The following is a 14,954-nucleotide window of genomic DNA, read 5'->3' as shown; positions in this document are numbered from 1 at the left end:
GGGGGACCCTGGGGGTCGCGACCTGGAGCCAGTTGCAGCCCAGGCCATCCTCACCACTAGAGGCTCTGGTGAACACCTGCTGGCTCTTAGACTCCACGCCCCAGGGAATCCTACTCTCTAACCCCGGTGGAATCCGTCGGTGTTCCGGCGGACATGCCTTCATTATCACCTTGACTCCCATCCGCAGCAGTCAGCCGTAGGGTTCACAACCTTGTGGTGCACTCCTGATCCCTATGGTGTGCATCTGTCACCTGGCCTCTAGGTGGCCTGACACCCACTAACTATTGCAGATGCCTGTATGAGAGAACACCAGCAATAAAGGGTAGATACAGGTGTATACTGTGCTGTGCTGGAGGCACACAACACCCACCAACTCCTGCAGATGCCTTTATTATAGAACACCAGAAATAAAGGGTAGATACAGGTGTATACTGTGCTGGAGGCACACAACACCCACTAACTCCTGCAGATGGCTGTATTAGAGAACACAGCAATAAAGGGTAGATACAGGTGTATATTTTGCTGGGCTGGAGGCACGCAACACCCACTAACTCCTGCAGATGGCTCTATTCGAGAACAGCAATAAAGGGTAGATACAGGTGTATACTGCACTGGAAGCACACAACACCCACTAACTCCTGCAGATGGCTCTTTTAGAGACCAGCAATAAAGGTAGATACAGGTGTATACTGCGCTGGAAGCACACAACACCCACTAACTCCTGCAGATGGCTCAATTAAAGAACAGCAATAAAGGGTAGATACAGGTGTATACCACGCTGGAAGCACACAACACCCACTAACTCCTGCAGATGGCTCAATTAGAGAACAGCAATAAAGGGTAGATACAGGTGTATACTGCGCTGAAGGCACACAACACCCACTAACTCCTGCAGACGCTGAAACACTACACAAGGCCGCCGCGCTGGCGGCCTTATATAGTGATGGGCGTGTACTAAACAGCCTGAGCCTTCTGCCTGGGGCCAATTATGGCTTTCCTCACTGCCGGCGCTGGGATTGGCCAAGCATGCGGGGTCACAGTGCATGCTTGGCCAATCATGATCTAGCAATGCACTGCGATGTCGCAATGCATTGTGGGCCTTGAGTGCCACACGAATTTGGCGTGAACGGCCCACAGAGTTCTGGCTTCGCCGAACGGGCGAACAACCGGTGTTCAACTCGAACATGCGTCCGAATCGAACACCAAGCTCATCCCTAACCACCAAGTGAGGACTATGTGGGGGAGACTGCAAGAGTGAGAGGACATGCTGAGACACTGCCAGCATATGGACCTTGCTGCCCTGCCTACTGGAGTTGTCAAAGGCAACCCAGAGTGAGCAAGCAATCGCTGAACCATAATGATGTGCTGTAATCTCTAGCAACCAATAAGTATGTGGTAATGATGCACACTAACCTATAGCAACCAATCAGTGTTTGGTAATAATGTGCAGTAACTTCTAGCAACCAATCAGTAAGCATGAATGATGTGCAGTTACCTCTAGCAACCAATTGGTGAGCAGTAATGTGCAGTAACCTGTATTAACGATTTGGTGAGCAATAATGATGTGCAGTAACTTCGAGCAACAGATCAGTTAGCAGTAATGATGTGCATTAACTTCTAGCAACTAAGTAGTGAGCCGTAATGTGTGCTCTAACCTCTATCAACCAGTTATTGAGCGGTAATGATTTGCTGTATCTTCTGCTAACCAATCTCAATTGCTGCCTGATCTGCTGTAGTAAACTGTCTAGCTTCTCTCAGAACAGGTGGAGAGCGAAATTGCATGGAGGATGCCCCAGGGTCCAATTAATATTAACAGCCCTGATAGCGTACAAAGACATTTTATACAATTGTGTAATTCCAACCTTGTGGCAATAGTTTACGGAAGGCCCCCTTTTGGTTTCGGCATTTTGGTGCCTCTGTGCACAAAGCCAGCTCGATTAAAGATATAATTTGAGGAGTTTGGAGTGGAGGAACTCCGGTGGCCTGCACAGAGCCTTGACCTTCACCCTACTGAACCCTTTTGGGATGAACTGTCTTGTCCAACACAAATGGCTGACCTCACAAATGCTGTTTTGGCTGAATGGGTAGAAATTCTCATACACTCCAAAAAACTTGTGGAAAGCCTTCCCAGATGAGTGAAGAATGTTGTAAGCTGTAAAAGTGGAAGGGGACTTTTTATTAATGTCCATGGTTTTAGAACGGGATGTCCAACAAGCTGACATGGTTTTGATGGTCAGGTGTCCACAAACTTTGGCCGTATATTGTATTTAGTTTAAAAGGCACCCATGAACCATTCTATTGATATCAATCAAGCTTTAAGAAGTTCCAGCTTCTCTACCTCCAAATCCCAGGCTGGTTTCTTTTTTTGTGTAAAAGGTATAACTAAAGGCAATTTTTTTTTTTTTTTTTTTAATTCTGGATTTTAGAGGGATTAGAACTCTGTCTGTGCCCCCCGTTAAGGAGAGTCATGCTCTCCGTTTTACTTTCACTGATAATGGTAAACAAGACAAAGAAAATCCCACATTTTGGGTTGTCCCCAGATAAGTAATTGAAGCGAACACTTCCACTGAGACAACTAGTTCTGGTGACCTGGGGGGTCCTCGAGGAATTATCTTAATTTGCATGGATTTTATCTCACTTCTTGTTTGGCTATAGGACAGGAAGTGAAGGCAAATCTTCCCAGTGGGGCACAGATAGTGTAAAGAAAAAAAAATGGACAGGGGTCATTATCCTCCCTTGCTCTATGCAAAATTAAAAATAAGTTTTGCCTACAGTTGTACTTTAAGGGCTTGAGAATGAAATCCCCATATGCCGTTTTCTACCGTTAGCGGGGAAAAGTGCAGGTGCTAATGGGGAAATTACACTGAAGGTGCAGTAAAATGTCAAATCTAGGGAAAGGGACCGGGGATGAAAATCTTGCATCAAGGAAGAGAAGCAGGCGTTTATGGGAAAAGAAGCAAGAGTAGATGAGGAACCTCTACTATTTTACGATGCCTGACAACATTAGATGAGTTTCCCTGAACCCTTCTATATCTAGAATTGTAGGCAGAGCAATACAAAACTCTTCTTGTAAGGGAAAAGTAGTTTAATTCTCAACTAAAAACAAAGCATATTTTATCATTCAGGATAGAATACAGCAAATACAATGTACACTTATATTTACAATTTTATATAGTTTTAGATGACATAATACAACCTAATTATAGACATCCTCTGTGTCATTACCATAATAGATTCTCATACAAAGGATATAAAAATAAACTTTGTTTTGACTGTACAGTAAGGGGAGAATGTGGCTTTCACCAAAACATTCGCTGGTGGGAAATCAATCACTGGCTTTTAAATGTCTATGGATGATTCTCTACCATAATGTTTGGGAAAAGTCATTTAGAAAAAGACCCCTAAATGTTAATCGCAGAGCAGAAAATTCTGATTCAGGCCAATGTGTGAGATTTCAACATAACAGCAAAGAATAAACTTACTGGATCATTTTGATAAAAAATTTGGCATGTATGCGATTTTTACCTTCATTCAAGTTAATGATTGGATGCTACCCATCTTTAGAAAAATAGAGATGTCATTCCTGAACTTCGTTGAACTGGTACTGAACTGGTACTAATAATATTTTGGTATAGTGTTAAACCGCGCTTAGCGTCTAAGAGATACAGTGCTGGCTGCTTTGTACTTGTCAGTAGAAGAGACAACTTGTGCAAAAAAAAAAAAAGTGTAAACAGTGCAGCGCTAAACAATAATCATATTATATATATATATATATATATATATATATATATATATATATATATACACACACACACACACACACACATATATATATATATAAACACATATATATATAAACACATACACACACACACACATGGTGGGTCAAGTGGTAGAAGTGGTAGTGATATAGACAGGACAGTACACAGACGGATTTCATTTTGGACACCCCAGATGATGTCAGACTAAACATGTCGGGTCTACTGTCCTGTCTAGGTCACTACCACTTGACCTTCCATGCTTTTGATGTTTTGCTGACATGTGAGTGAGTTACCTTTTTAAAATACATTTTTTATCTATGGTTTTACACTGCCGAGTCTTCTCATCAATACTCCATTAGCACATGAATCTAAGGAGAAAGGATAGAAGACTCCAGACTCTGAAAAGCCCTTCAAGTTCAAATACCATTACATTGGCATCGGTGGCTGTCTGTATTTTCTGAAGATTCCACTGAAGTCACCATATTTAGGTGTTGTGACGCCATTGCCTGCTTGACCCATTTGGTATATGCTAAATAGGGTCCAATTGTTCTGGTAAGCCTCCTTATAATTCCATTTGGTGGCAGAAGGTGTTCAGTGACCATTTCTTCACTTGGGTGATCCACTATGATTATTTGAACAACGAACACTTGGACTCGCCTTTTTCAAATATGAACTTTTCACGAGTGTATATATATATACATTTTTGTTCTTCAATGATTTATTTATTTGATTTATATTTAGCGCTGCACTGTTTACACCTACTAATAATATTTGTTGGGCTAGTGGCCTTGAGCGAAGATACTTTATTCAGACATCGAACAACGAGTTGGACTCTGAAAGTACAATTCTGTTTTAATTACTGGTCTAGTGATTAATGCAGAAATACTTATCTCAGATTGTATAAAGGAGGACTGTGCAGTAAATTCTTTATTTTCTCTCCAATTACTGCCTTGTTAGCTACTCCCCTGCCAGAAGCCCGATTTTGTGGGCTTTCCTGTAAGGACTCATTTACAAGTGCTTTGGCTTCAACACACATGGACGGCTAGTTTACACTTGCTTTAAAACAAGGCTTCGGCCAGGTTTTGTTAAAGCTCTCTGAACGCTGTCACTAAATAAAATGGTTAGCTTGCACCTGCTTTTGCTTTTCTTCAAAAATGATAACCCAGGTAGCTTAATTGGTGCTTCACAGCCCCTCCATAGAAGTCTACGGCAAAACTCGCTTGAAGCACCAAGCAAAAGCAGGTGTAAACAGGACTGTAAGCTAACCATTTTATTTAGTGACAGGAGCTTTGACTGGCGTTCAGGAAGCTTTAACATAGCATGTCCAAAGCCATGTTTTGAAGCAAGTGTAAACTAGCTCTTAGGCAGTTTAACCACTTCAGGACCGCCGTATTGCCAATGTACGTGAACACAATGGCACAGGCAGGCACAATCACGTAGATCTACGTGACTGCCTTCCAGCGGGTGGGGGGTCCGATTGGACCCCCTCCCGTTGGATACGACGGTCCGGTTCGCTCCAGGAGCGCTCCGTGATGAGGGGATGGCCGTTGGTTTTCGGCCACCCCCTCTGGATCGCTCCTGGCCAATGAGAAGCTTCCTCCCACTGTGTATTGTTTACACAGGAAGGAGGAAGTGATGTCATTCTCCTCGGGGCGGTCTTTTTGACCGGACTACGAGGAGAAGACTAATAGTAAGTGTGCACCAACACTACACTGACATGTAGGTACACACAGGCACACAAACCCCCCCCCCCGATCCCCCCCCCGATCGCCCCCCGCCCCCCCTCCCCCCCAGTCACAGTGTCACTGATTGCATTGATCATTTCTTTACTGATCAATGCATTCAGTGTCAGTTGTGACAGTAAAAACTGTCAGGACAGTTAGTGTTAGGTCCAGGGTAGCCCCCTATCACCCCCCAATAAAGATTTAACCCCCTGATTGCCCCTAGAGTTAACCCTTTCACCCCCTTTTGCCAGTGTCACTAAGCGATCATTTTTCTGATCGCTGCATGTGTCGCTAGGTAGCTAGTTATTTTTTTAGGTTCACCGCCAGGTTTTTATATCGCTAGGTACCCCAATATACTACCCAATAATGGTTTTAACCCCCTGATTGCCGCTAGTTAACCCTTTCACCCCCTTTTGCCAGTGTCACTAAGCGATCGTTTTTCTGATCGCTGCATTAGTGTCGCTACAGTCGCTAGGTAGCTAGTTATTTTTTTAGGTTCACCGCCAGGTTTTTATAGCGCTAGGTACCCCGATATACTACCCAATAATGGTTTTAACCCCCTGATTGCCGCTAGTTAACCCTTTCACCCCCTTTTGCCAGTGTCACTAAGCGATCATTTTTCTGATCGCTGCATGTGTCGCTAGGTAGCTAGTTATTTTTTTAGGTTCACCGCCAGGTTTTTATATCGCTAGGTACCCCGATATACTACCCAATAATGGTTTTAACCCCCTGATTTCCGCTAGTTAACCCTTTCACCCCTTTTGCCAGTGTCACTAAGCGATCGTTTTTCTGATCGCTGCATTAGTGTCGCTACAGTCGCTAGGTAGCTAGTTATTTTTTTAGGTTCACCGCCAGGTTTTTATAGCGCTAGGTACCCCGATATACTACCCAATAAAGGTTTTAACCCCCTGATTGCCGCTAGTTAACCCTTTCACCCCCTTTTGCCAGTGTCACTAAGCGATAATTTTTCTGATCGCTGCATTAGTGTCGCTAGGTAGCTAGTTATTTTTTTAGGTTCACCGCCAGGTTTTTATAGCGCTAGGTACCCCGATATACTACCCAATAATGGTTTTAACCCCCTGATTGCTGCTAATTAACCCTTTCACCCCCTTTCACCAGCGATCACAGTATAAGTGTCACTGGTGACGCTGGTTAGCCAGTTCGTTATTTAGGTTCCCCGTCAGGTTTTTATATAGCGCCAGGGACCCCCATATACTACCTAATAAAAATTTGAACCCCCTGATTGCCCCTAGTTAACCCTTTCACCACTGATCACCGTATAAGTGTTACGGGTGACTCTGGTTAGTTTGTTTTTTATAGCATCAGGGCACCCACCATTTATTACCCAATAAAGGTTTAACCCCCTGATCACCCGGCGGGTGATATCAATTAGGTTTTAGGGTCAGGGTCTGCGTCGCCCCAGGCAGCGCTAGGTTAGTGCCAGTACCGCTAACACCCACACGCAAAGCATACACCTCCCGTAGTGCTATAGAATCTGAACAGATCAATATCTGATCAGATCTATACTAGCGTCCTCAGCAGTTTAGGGTTCCAAAAAAACGCATTGTTAGCGGGATCAGCCCAGATACCTGCTGGCACCTGCGTTTTGCCCCTCTGCCCAGCCCACCCAAGTGCAGTATCGATCGATCACTGTCACTTACAAAACACTAAACACATAACTGCAGCGATCGCAGAGTCAGGCCTGATCCCTGCCATCGCTAACAGGTTTTTTGGTAGCATTTTATATTTAAATCCGGAAGGCAGTGCTTGGTTTTCGGGGTCCCGTGCGCGACTAGACTCCCAAAAAGTCCCACACATGTGGTATCCCCGTACTCGGGAGAAGCAGCAGAATGTATTTTGGGGTGTCATTTCACATATGCCCATAGCATGTGTGAGCAATATATCATTTAGTGACAACTTTGTGCAAAAAAAAAAAGTTTGTAATATTCCCGCAACTTGTGGCAAAATATAAAATATTCCATGGACTCAACATGCCTCTCAGTAAATAGCTTGGGGTGTCTACTTTCCAAAATGGGGTCATTTTGGGGGGTTTTGTGCTATTTTGGCATTTTATGGCCTTCGAAACTGTGATAGGTAGTGAGGAGTTAAATCAAAAATTTGCACCCTTAGAAATCCTGAAGGTGGTGATTGGTTTTCGGGGTGCCGTGCGCAACTAGACTTCCAAAAAGTCCCACACATGTGGTATCCCCGTACTCGGGAGAAGTAGCGGAATATATTTTGGGGTGCAATTCCACATATAACCATGGCATGTGTGAGCAATATATCATTTAGTGACAACTTTTTTTTTTTTGTCATTATTCAATCCTTTAGGACAAAAAAAATAAATATTCAATGGGCTCAACATACCCATCAGCAATTTCCTTGGGGTGTCTACTTTCCAAAATGGGGTCATTTGGGGGGGATTTGTACTGCCCTGCCATTTTAGCACCTCAAGAAATGAGATCGGCAGTCATAAATTAAATGCTGTGTAAATTCCAGAAAATGTACTCTAGTTTGTAGACGCTATAACTTTTGCGTAAACCAAAAAATATACGCTTATTGACATGTTTTTTACTAAAGACATGTGGCTGAATAAATTTTGCCCTCAATGTATGACTAAAATTTTGTTTATTCGATTTTTCTTATAACAAAAAGAAGAAAATATCTTTTTTTTTCAAAATTTTCGCTCTTTTTCCATTTATATCGCAAAAAAAAAAAATCGCAGAGGCAATCAAATACCATCAAAAGAAAGCTCTATTTGTGGGAAGAAAAGGACGCAAGTTTCGTTTGGGTGCAATATTGCAATTACCAGTTAAAGCAGCGCAGTGCGAAATTGCAAAAAGACCTCTGGTCCTTAAGGTGTTTATTGGTCCGGAGCTGAAGTGGTTAAGCACAGCTCTGTTGCTCCCGCTCCCTATGACTGCACATCTTAGGTACCCTGACTCATCAGCACCATTGCATGGAGTACAGGTAGAGCTTACTTGCTCCAATTCCCTCTGCTAGGAGCACCCCCTGTCTGAGCTGGTGTGTTTTTTTCCCTTTGCTGCTCATGCATGTGAAGTGATGATGCCAGAGCTGCCATTAGAAATCATGTGACCTCATACAGCCTACCTGACAGGGCCCTCCTCCCTTCCCCAACTCTGTGCAAATATCTGTACTACTGCTTGCAATATGCAGGGCAGTATATAGAGAACGTGCAGAGGACAGTGAGCAGTAAGAAATGGCAGTGCACAGTGGTGGAGTGTGTGCTATATAGGAGCAAGAATGTGCAGGGCAGTGAGCAACATGCAATGAAAGGGCAGAAAGCAGTAGTAATTACAGGGCCATGCACAGTACCTAGTAGCAGAGCAGAGCACACCATGAGCTGTATGTACTGCCAATGGCAAGGTACTGAGCCCATTATGTAATGGAAGGACAGGGTAGTGCAATTAACAGTATTATTATTATTATTATTATTATTATACAGGTTTTATATAGCGCCAACAGTTTGCTCAGCGCTTTACAACATCAGGGCAGACATTACATTTACATTACAATTTGGCACAAGAGGAATAAGAGGGCCCTGCTCGTTAGAGCTTACAATCTAAAAATGTAGTGGCAGGGCAGTCAGTGAGCACTATGAATTGGCAGGGCAAGACAGTAAGTGATCAAATATAGTGACAGGGCAAGACAGGGAGCATTATGTAGTGCTAGGGCAGTCAGCACAGTGCAGTGCAACTTAAAGAGGGAGTCCACCCGAAAAAAAAAACATTAAAAGCCAGAACCTAGAACTACTACAGCTGCTGACTTTTAATAAATGAACACTTACCTTTCCTGGAGTCCAGAGATGTCGGCAGCCGAGGTGAGCAATTGCTCGGCTCTCGGCTGCTGCCGGCGCCATTCTCGGCAAGGGAATCAGGAACTGAAGCGTTGCAGCTTCACTTCCTGGTTCCCTACGGAGCATTCGCAAGCCGCGCAGCGCAATGGGAATGGTCCGCGCTGTCTCTGGGACCCGTGCGTGTCCCAGCAGACAGCGTGCCGGGAAAGGAAGAGGCATAAAATCCTTGGGAGTCTATGCCCGGAAGTGGATGCAAATACCTGTCTTAGACAGGTATCTGCACCCCCCTCCCCCCTGAAAGGTGACAACTGTGGCACCGGAGGGGGGAGGGTTCCGATGAGTGGAAGTTCCACTTTAGGATGGAACTCTGCTTTAAGTGTTGTTTAGAGAGATTAAGTTTTTACATTTCAGACCCAGAGCTGCAAAGGTAAGTGGAAATGATGTCCTTCAGGGTCAAAAGATATTTTGAGGGTGTGAAAATAAATGGCAAACTAAAGTATCAGAATATCAGTTTTCTCTGCTTAGAAGAATAAACCAAAGGATGACCAGTTTCTCTAAGATATGGGGGTTTATTTACTAAAGGCAAATCCATTTTGCACTACAAGTGCACTTGGTAGTGCAATCACTGTAGATCTGAGGGGGACATGTAAGGGAAATAAAAAAACAGCATTTTTGCTTGTACATCATTGGATGATAAAATCGGCAGAGCTTCCCCCATTTCAGATCTAAAGTGACTGCACTTGCAATGCAACCTGAATTTGCCTTTAGTAAATCAACCTCCATAGTCATCTAGCAAACACCAGAGCATAGTAACAATTTGTTTTAGCCCAGGTTCACATTGAGCTGCAGGAATGAAGCTATTTTCACTCCCGCATGTCAGTCCAGATTTCACAGACATCTGTGTGGGTTTCTGCATAGATGTCAATAGAAATCACACCCCAAAATCGCAAAAAGTAGTACAGGAACTGTTTTTTGAAATCTGTGCGGTGCCGCACCGATTAGGACGGTGCCATTGCTGCCGATTTGACACGTCAAATTTTACCAATGTAAACCAGGGCTTAGGGTCAATTCCCATTGATGTTTGGCAGTATGCATTTCACCACATTACTGCAACACGTATTAGTACAAAATGAATAGTTTTCCTTTAAAACTGCAAGCGTTAACCTGTGATAATGCTTTGCATTAATGCATTACTGTCCCGCATAGTGTGAATGGGCCCTGAAGACTGACATTGCTGAAATTTTCTTCCTGAATCATTTGCCTAGCTGCCATTCTGACTCTCAGGCTTCAGTATCCAGTTTCACCTTTAGGCAAGGTTTCCACTACTGCGACCCCAAAATCATGCGATTTACAGTGCGACTTTGCTATGCGATTTTTGATGTGGCGTCATGCACAAGTTAGAACTATGTGAGGACAAGTTGCACCAAAGTCAGAACAAAGTAGTGCAAAAACCTTTTTTTTGAGTCGTTGTGACTTGAGTCGCACCAATTAGAACAGGGACCATTGAAATACATGGGTTTTAACTTGACATGTGTCAAGTCGCACAACAACTCACAGTAGTGAAAACAGGGCCTAAGTGAAGTTGTCCTTTACTAAATGTACTTTAAGGGGACACCGAGTACGGTTATCTGTAGGAATAAATGAGGCTGCAGCGCATGCATGGGAGGGTTTACCAAAGGACATTATTCAAAGACCGAGGATCAATATGACAGCCAGGCATCTTTTAGTACAGGTTTCCTTTAAAGTGTACAGAAAGTTACAAGGTCTACTGCCTCACTATTTCTACAAAACCCCCTGAACAGGTGACCTCAGCAGAAAAATTTAACCAACAGCTTTTTAGAATCCAATATAATAAAAATACAATTATAAAGAAATACACGGATAAAACATTTTGATTCTAAAATATATACATCTCATACTGCAAACAATACAGTTTTCTTTTTTAAATTAAGATTAGAAGAAAAATATACAACTTTCATTTACACAGAAAGGTATTGTCATTTGCTATCACTGTTTTACGTCAATAGTAAATGTTGATGGCCAGAATATACCACTGAGCTGCGGTAACGCACCTCCACAATGCACCCTTCACCTCCAAAACCCGTTTAGCGTTGAGCTGTGTTACTGAAAATGCAGGAGGTATGCTTTTTGATCCATTGTGGTGCATTAAGCGGCCTAATCAATTGAAATGGAGACAAAAGGTGAGCGACAAAACCTAAATCTCCCAGGATGGTGGGAAACAGTTGGGAATTATGGAAGAGATGTCACTGTTAGAGTATCCAAAAAAATATTAGACAATGCTTATAGCTAATCTCTTGCATCTAGTGTATGGACTATTTAACATTGCAACTGTGCATCATAAATATTATAGGAAAGAAATATATGTACTTTAGCACAAAGCAAATGCTTAGCGCAGGGATCCTCAAACTACGGGCTGCCAGCTGTCGCGCATCCCATGAGGCATTGTAAAACTCTGACATTCACAGACATGACTAGGCATGATGGGAATTGTAGTTTCTGAACAACTGGAGGGCCGTAGTTTGAAGACCCCTGGTTAGCGTTTCAGTCAGTATACGTTTTATAAACTTGCCCCTCAGTATCTATATACAGTATGTACAAAAACCTACATATATAATAGGGGGTTAGCTAAGCTAGGGTGATAAAGCTTAAAGTAAAACTATAGGCAAAACTTTGTTAATTTTGGATAGAGCAAGAAAGGGTTATAAAGACCTGTAAGTTTTATTTTTGTCAACCTTGTCCCATTGGGGGTATTTCCCTTCACTTTCTGCCCCATAGCCCAAACAGGAAGTGAGAGGGAATCCCTGCAAATTAAGGGAATCTATTGGGGACCCCCGGGGGAACCAGAACCTGTGTCCCCATTGGAAGATTTCCCCTCCATTTTCTGGGGATAACCCAAAATTTTTTTTTTTTAAACTTTCACTGATAATGGTAAACAGGACAAATGGGGAGGGTGAAAACAGGGGGGCACAGACCGCAGAAAAAAAAAAAACAACCTGACAGATGTTCTAATCCTTCACCCCTCTATCCAAAACCAAAAAAAATGCCTTTAGTTATACGTTAAAGCAATTCTGTTGAGATTTTTTTTTTTTTTTAAAAACAAAGTACCCTCTGCAAAAAAGTGAATTCATATCGATCTCCCCGTAATCTGCCCTGTATTGCAGAGATACAGATGCTTGAAAATTCTGTTCTGTAGTGACACAGGCAGCCAGTGGGAGGTGCCATAGAGCACAGGAAAGGACCAGGCATCTGACACTCCTGGAAGTGTTGGATTCTTTGAGCTGCTGTAAAGCTGGCCATACATGGCACAAAATTTGTTCAGTAGATGGCCCTGTCTGTATCTCTCAGTTGGACATCTCTTAATTGAAAAATCAAAGGCGCCGGGGGAAATTTGTCTGCTGAACAGCCCCTGCATCCAATCAGATGCAGACACAGTCCAGGTATTTTGACAGCTGGTGGGGCCAGCTGCCAAAATACAAATATTCGCAACAGGAGATTTGTCCGTCTGCCGCTGTATAGTGTAGATCAGGGATATGCAATGAACGGACCACCAGCTGTTGCAGAACTACAACTCCCATGAGGCATAGCGAGACTCTGACAGCCACAAGCATGACACCCAGAGGCAGAGGTATGATGGAACTTGTAGTTTTGCAACAGCTGGAGGTCCGTTAATTGCATATCTCTGGTGTAGATGAAGGAATCGGTTGGATTTCTTCCATTAAGCCTGTGCACAGGCGGCAGGAAAATGTATGATCTCCCTTCTTTGCAGGGGACACTTTGTTTTTGCAGTAGCTTACACCATAAGTGAAAAAGTGGGTGTGTCTATTAAATAAGGGATGTGGCTAGTATGAACATGGTGGCTTTTTTCATGAATACCAGAAGAATACAATGGGGGTTATTTACAAAAGGCAAATCCACTTTGCACTGCAAGTGCAGTTGCTGTAGATCTGAGGGGAAGCTTTGAAATTAGGCAAAGCTCTGCTGATTTTATCATCCAATCATGTGCAAGCAAAAATGCTGTTTTTTTATTTCCTTGCATGTTTACCTCGGATCGATAATGACCGCACTTGCAATGCACTTTAGTGCAAAGTGGATTTGCCTTTCATAAAGAACCCCCAATGTTTTCTTCCTATAGTGGGCCTTCAATGAGGCTACTTTAAGGAACAATTATAAAGGCTGCTTTGCAATCAAGTGTCACCTGCCAACTATGCTGTGAAAAAAGTTGGGTCCAGTTTATGGAGAATGAGAGGAATCAAAGGATGTTTATACATTGTGCAAAGAAACAAGGTTCGCCCTGTTCGCCCTTGATGTTACGGAAACCGCACATTTAGCAGCTCAAAATTTATAACTACTACATTTTCATGTATACCTTCTATCATAGCTGGCTGTTTGTTCCATCTTTTAGTGATCATTTATAGCAAGTAATGACAGCTTATTTTAGAAACAGGAATATTTTCCCATGGTAGCTTACACCTATCACAATTTGATATGGTAACCGGATAATGCATCATTCTCTGAACTGAGGGTAGACATGTTCTTCAATCTAGATCTGAGCTGGGTCCTTTGTAGCCGTAGGCCCAATAGCAGGTCGTCACTTCCATCTGTGTTACCCAACCGGTGACATCTGCCGGTCAGAATCCATCCATTGCAATCTTTGGCTTCTACTTCTGGCAGTAAAGGTAACTTGCAGTACTATCTCCAAGAATCGTAGTTCGTTAGAAATCTGTAGTTGTTAAGGAGCTCATCCTGGCTCAGCATGCTCAGAAATGGAGAGATTTAATGTAGATATGAGTATTAATAACCATGTACCACCCTCTGGACGTGTGCAGAAATAATGTAGGACAAGGTTTTATGATCTCTATGATGGCCTGTGTTGATGGGCTTTTGTTTGCATCAGAACGGCCCCTCTTTTATACTTATCAATGGAAATGCATAAGCCGATTGATGCAGCTTAGAAGGAGGTCAACTGCAAATAAACTGCACCTGGCAATAAACTATGAATGATGTGAGAAGGTTTTTAAAATGAATGTTAAATGCAAACACAATGCTCCAGATAGCAAGCTTGCTTTGCCCTTCGACACAAGCCCTTTATTTTATCCTACAAGCTAAATGTTGTAGTAAGCATCTTTACACATATACTGTATATTGGGTAGTAGTATGCACAACATAATTGCGAACCCTAAAGAGGAAGTTCTGCTTTCGACCCTCCCCCTCTTATTTTTGGCACTTTTTTGGTGGGGTGGCTGGGGTGGAGAGAGAGGAGCGGGTACCTGGTCTTGACAGGTACTTGCTCTCCTCACTCCCGGTCGGATCGCTGCAGTGATTCCACTGGAAGTTCTCCCTCCCCTCCCCCTGTTCACAGCCTTCGGTGACATGTCACAGGTCCAAGAAGGCTGCGGGACCATTCACAAAGTGCAGAGCCGCTCATGCATGTGCAGTGTGTAGCCAAGTGGGGTCACAGCCGGCTTCCCAAAGTAAACATGCCAGTGTCGGGAACCCAAAGACTGGTGAAGAACCAGCCCACGTGAGGATGGCACTGAATCCTTGGACAGGTAAGTGTTCTTTTATCAAAAGTCAGTAGTATTTGTAGCTACTGACTTATTTTCAAATGAGGCAAAGATCCTCTGCCAAAAG

The sequence above is a fragment of the Lithobates pipiens genome, unplaced genomic scaffold (assembly GCF_037356315.1).
Source record: "Lithobates pipiens isolate NorthernLeopardFrog02 unplaced genomic scaffold, aLitPip1_a1.2 Scaffold_10, whole genome shotgun sequence".
NCBI classification, from domain to species: domain Eukaryota; kingdom Metazoa; phylum Chordata; class Amphibia; order Anura; family Ranidae; genus Lithobates; species Lithobates pipiens.
Note: the sequence above shows the minus strand (reverse complement) of the source record.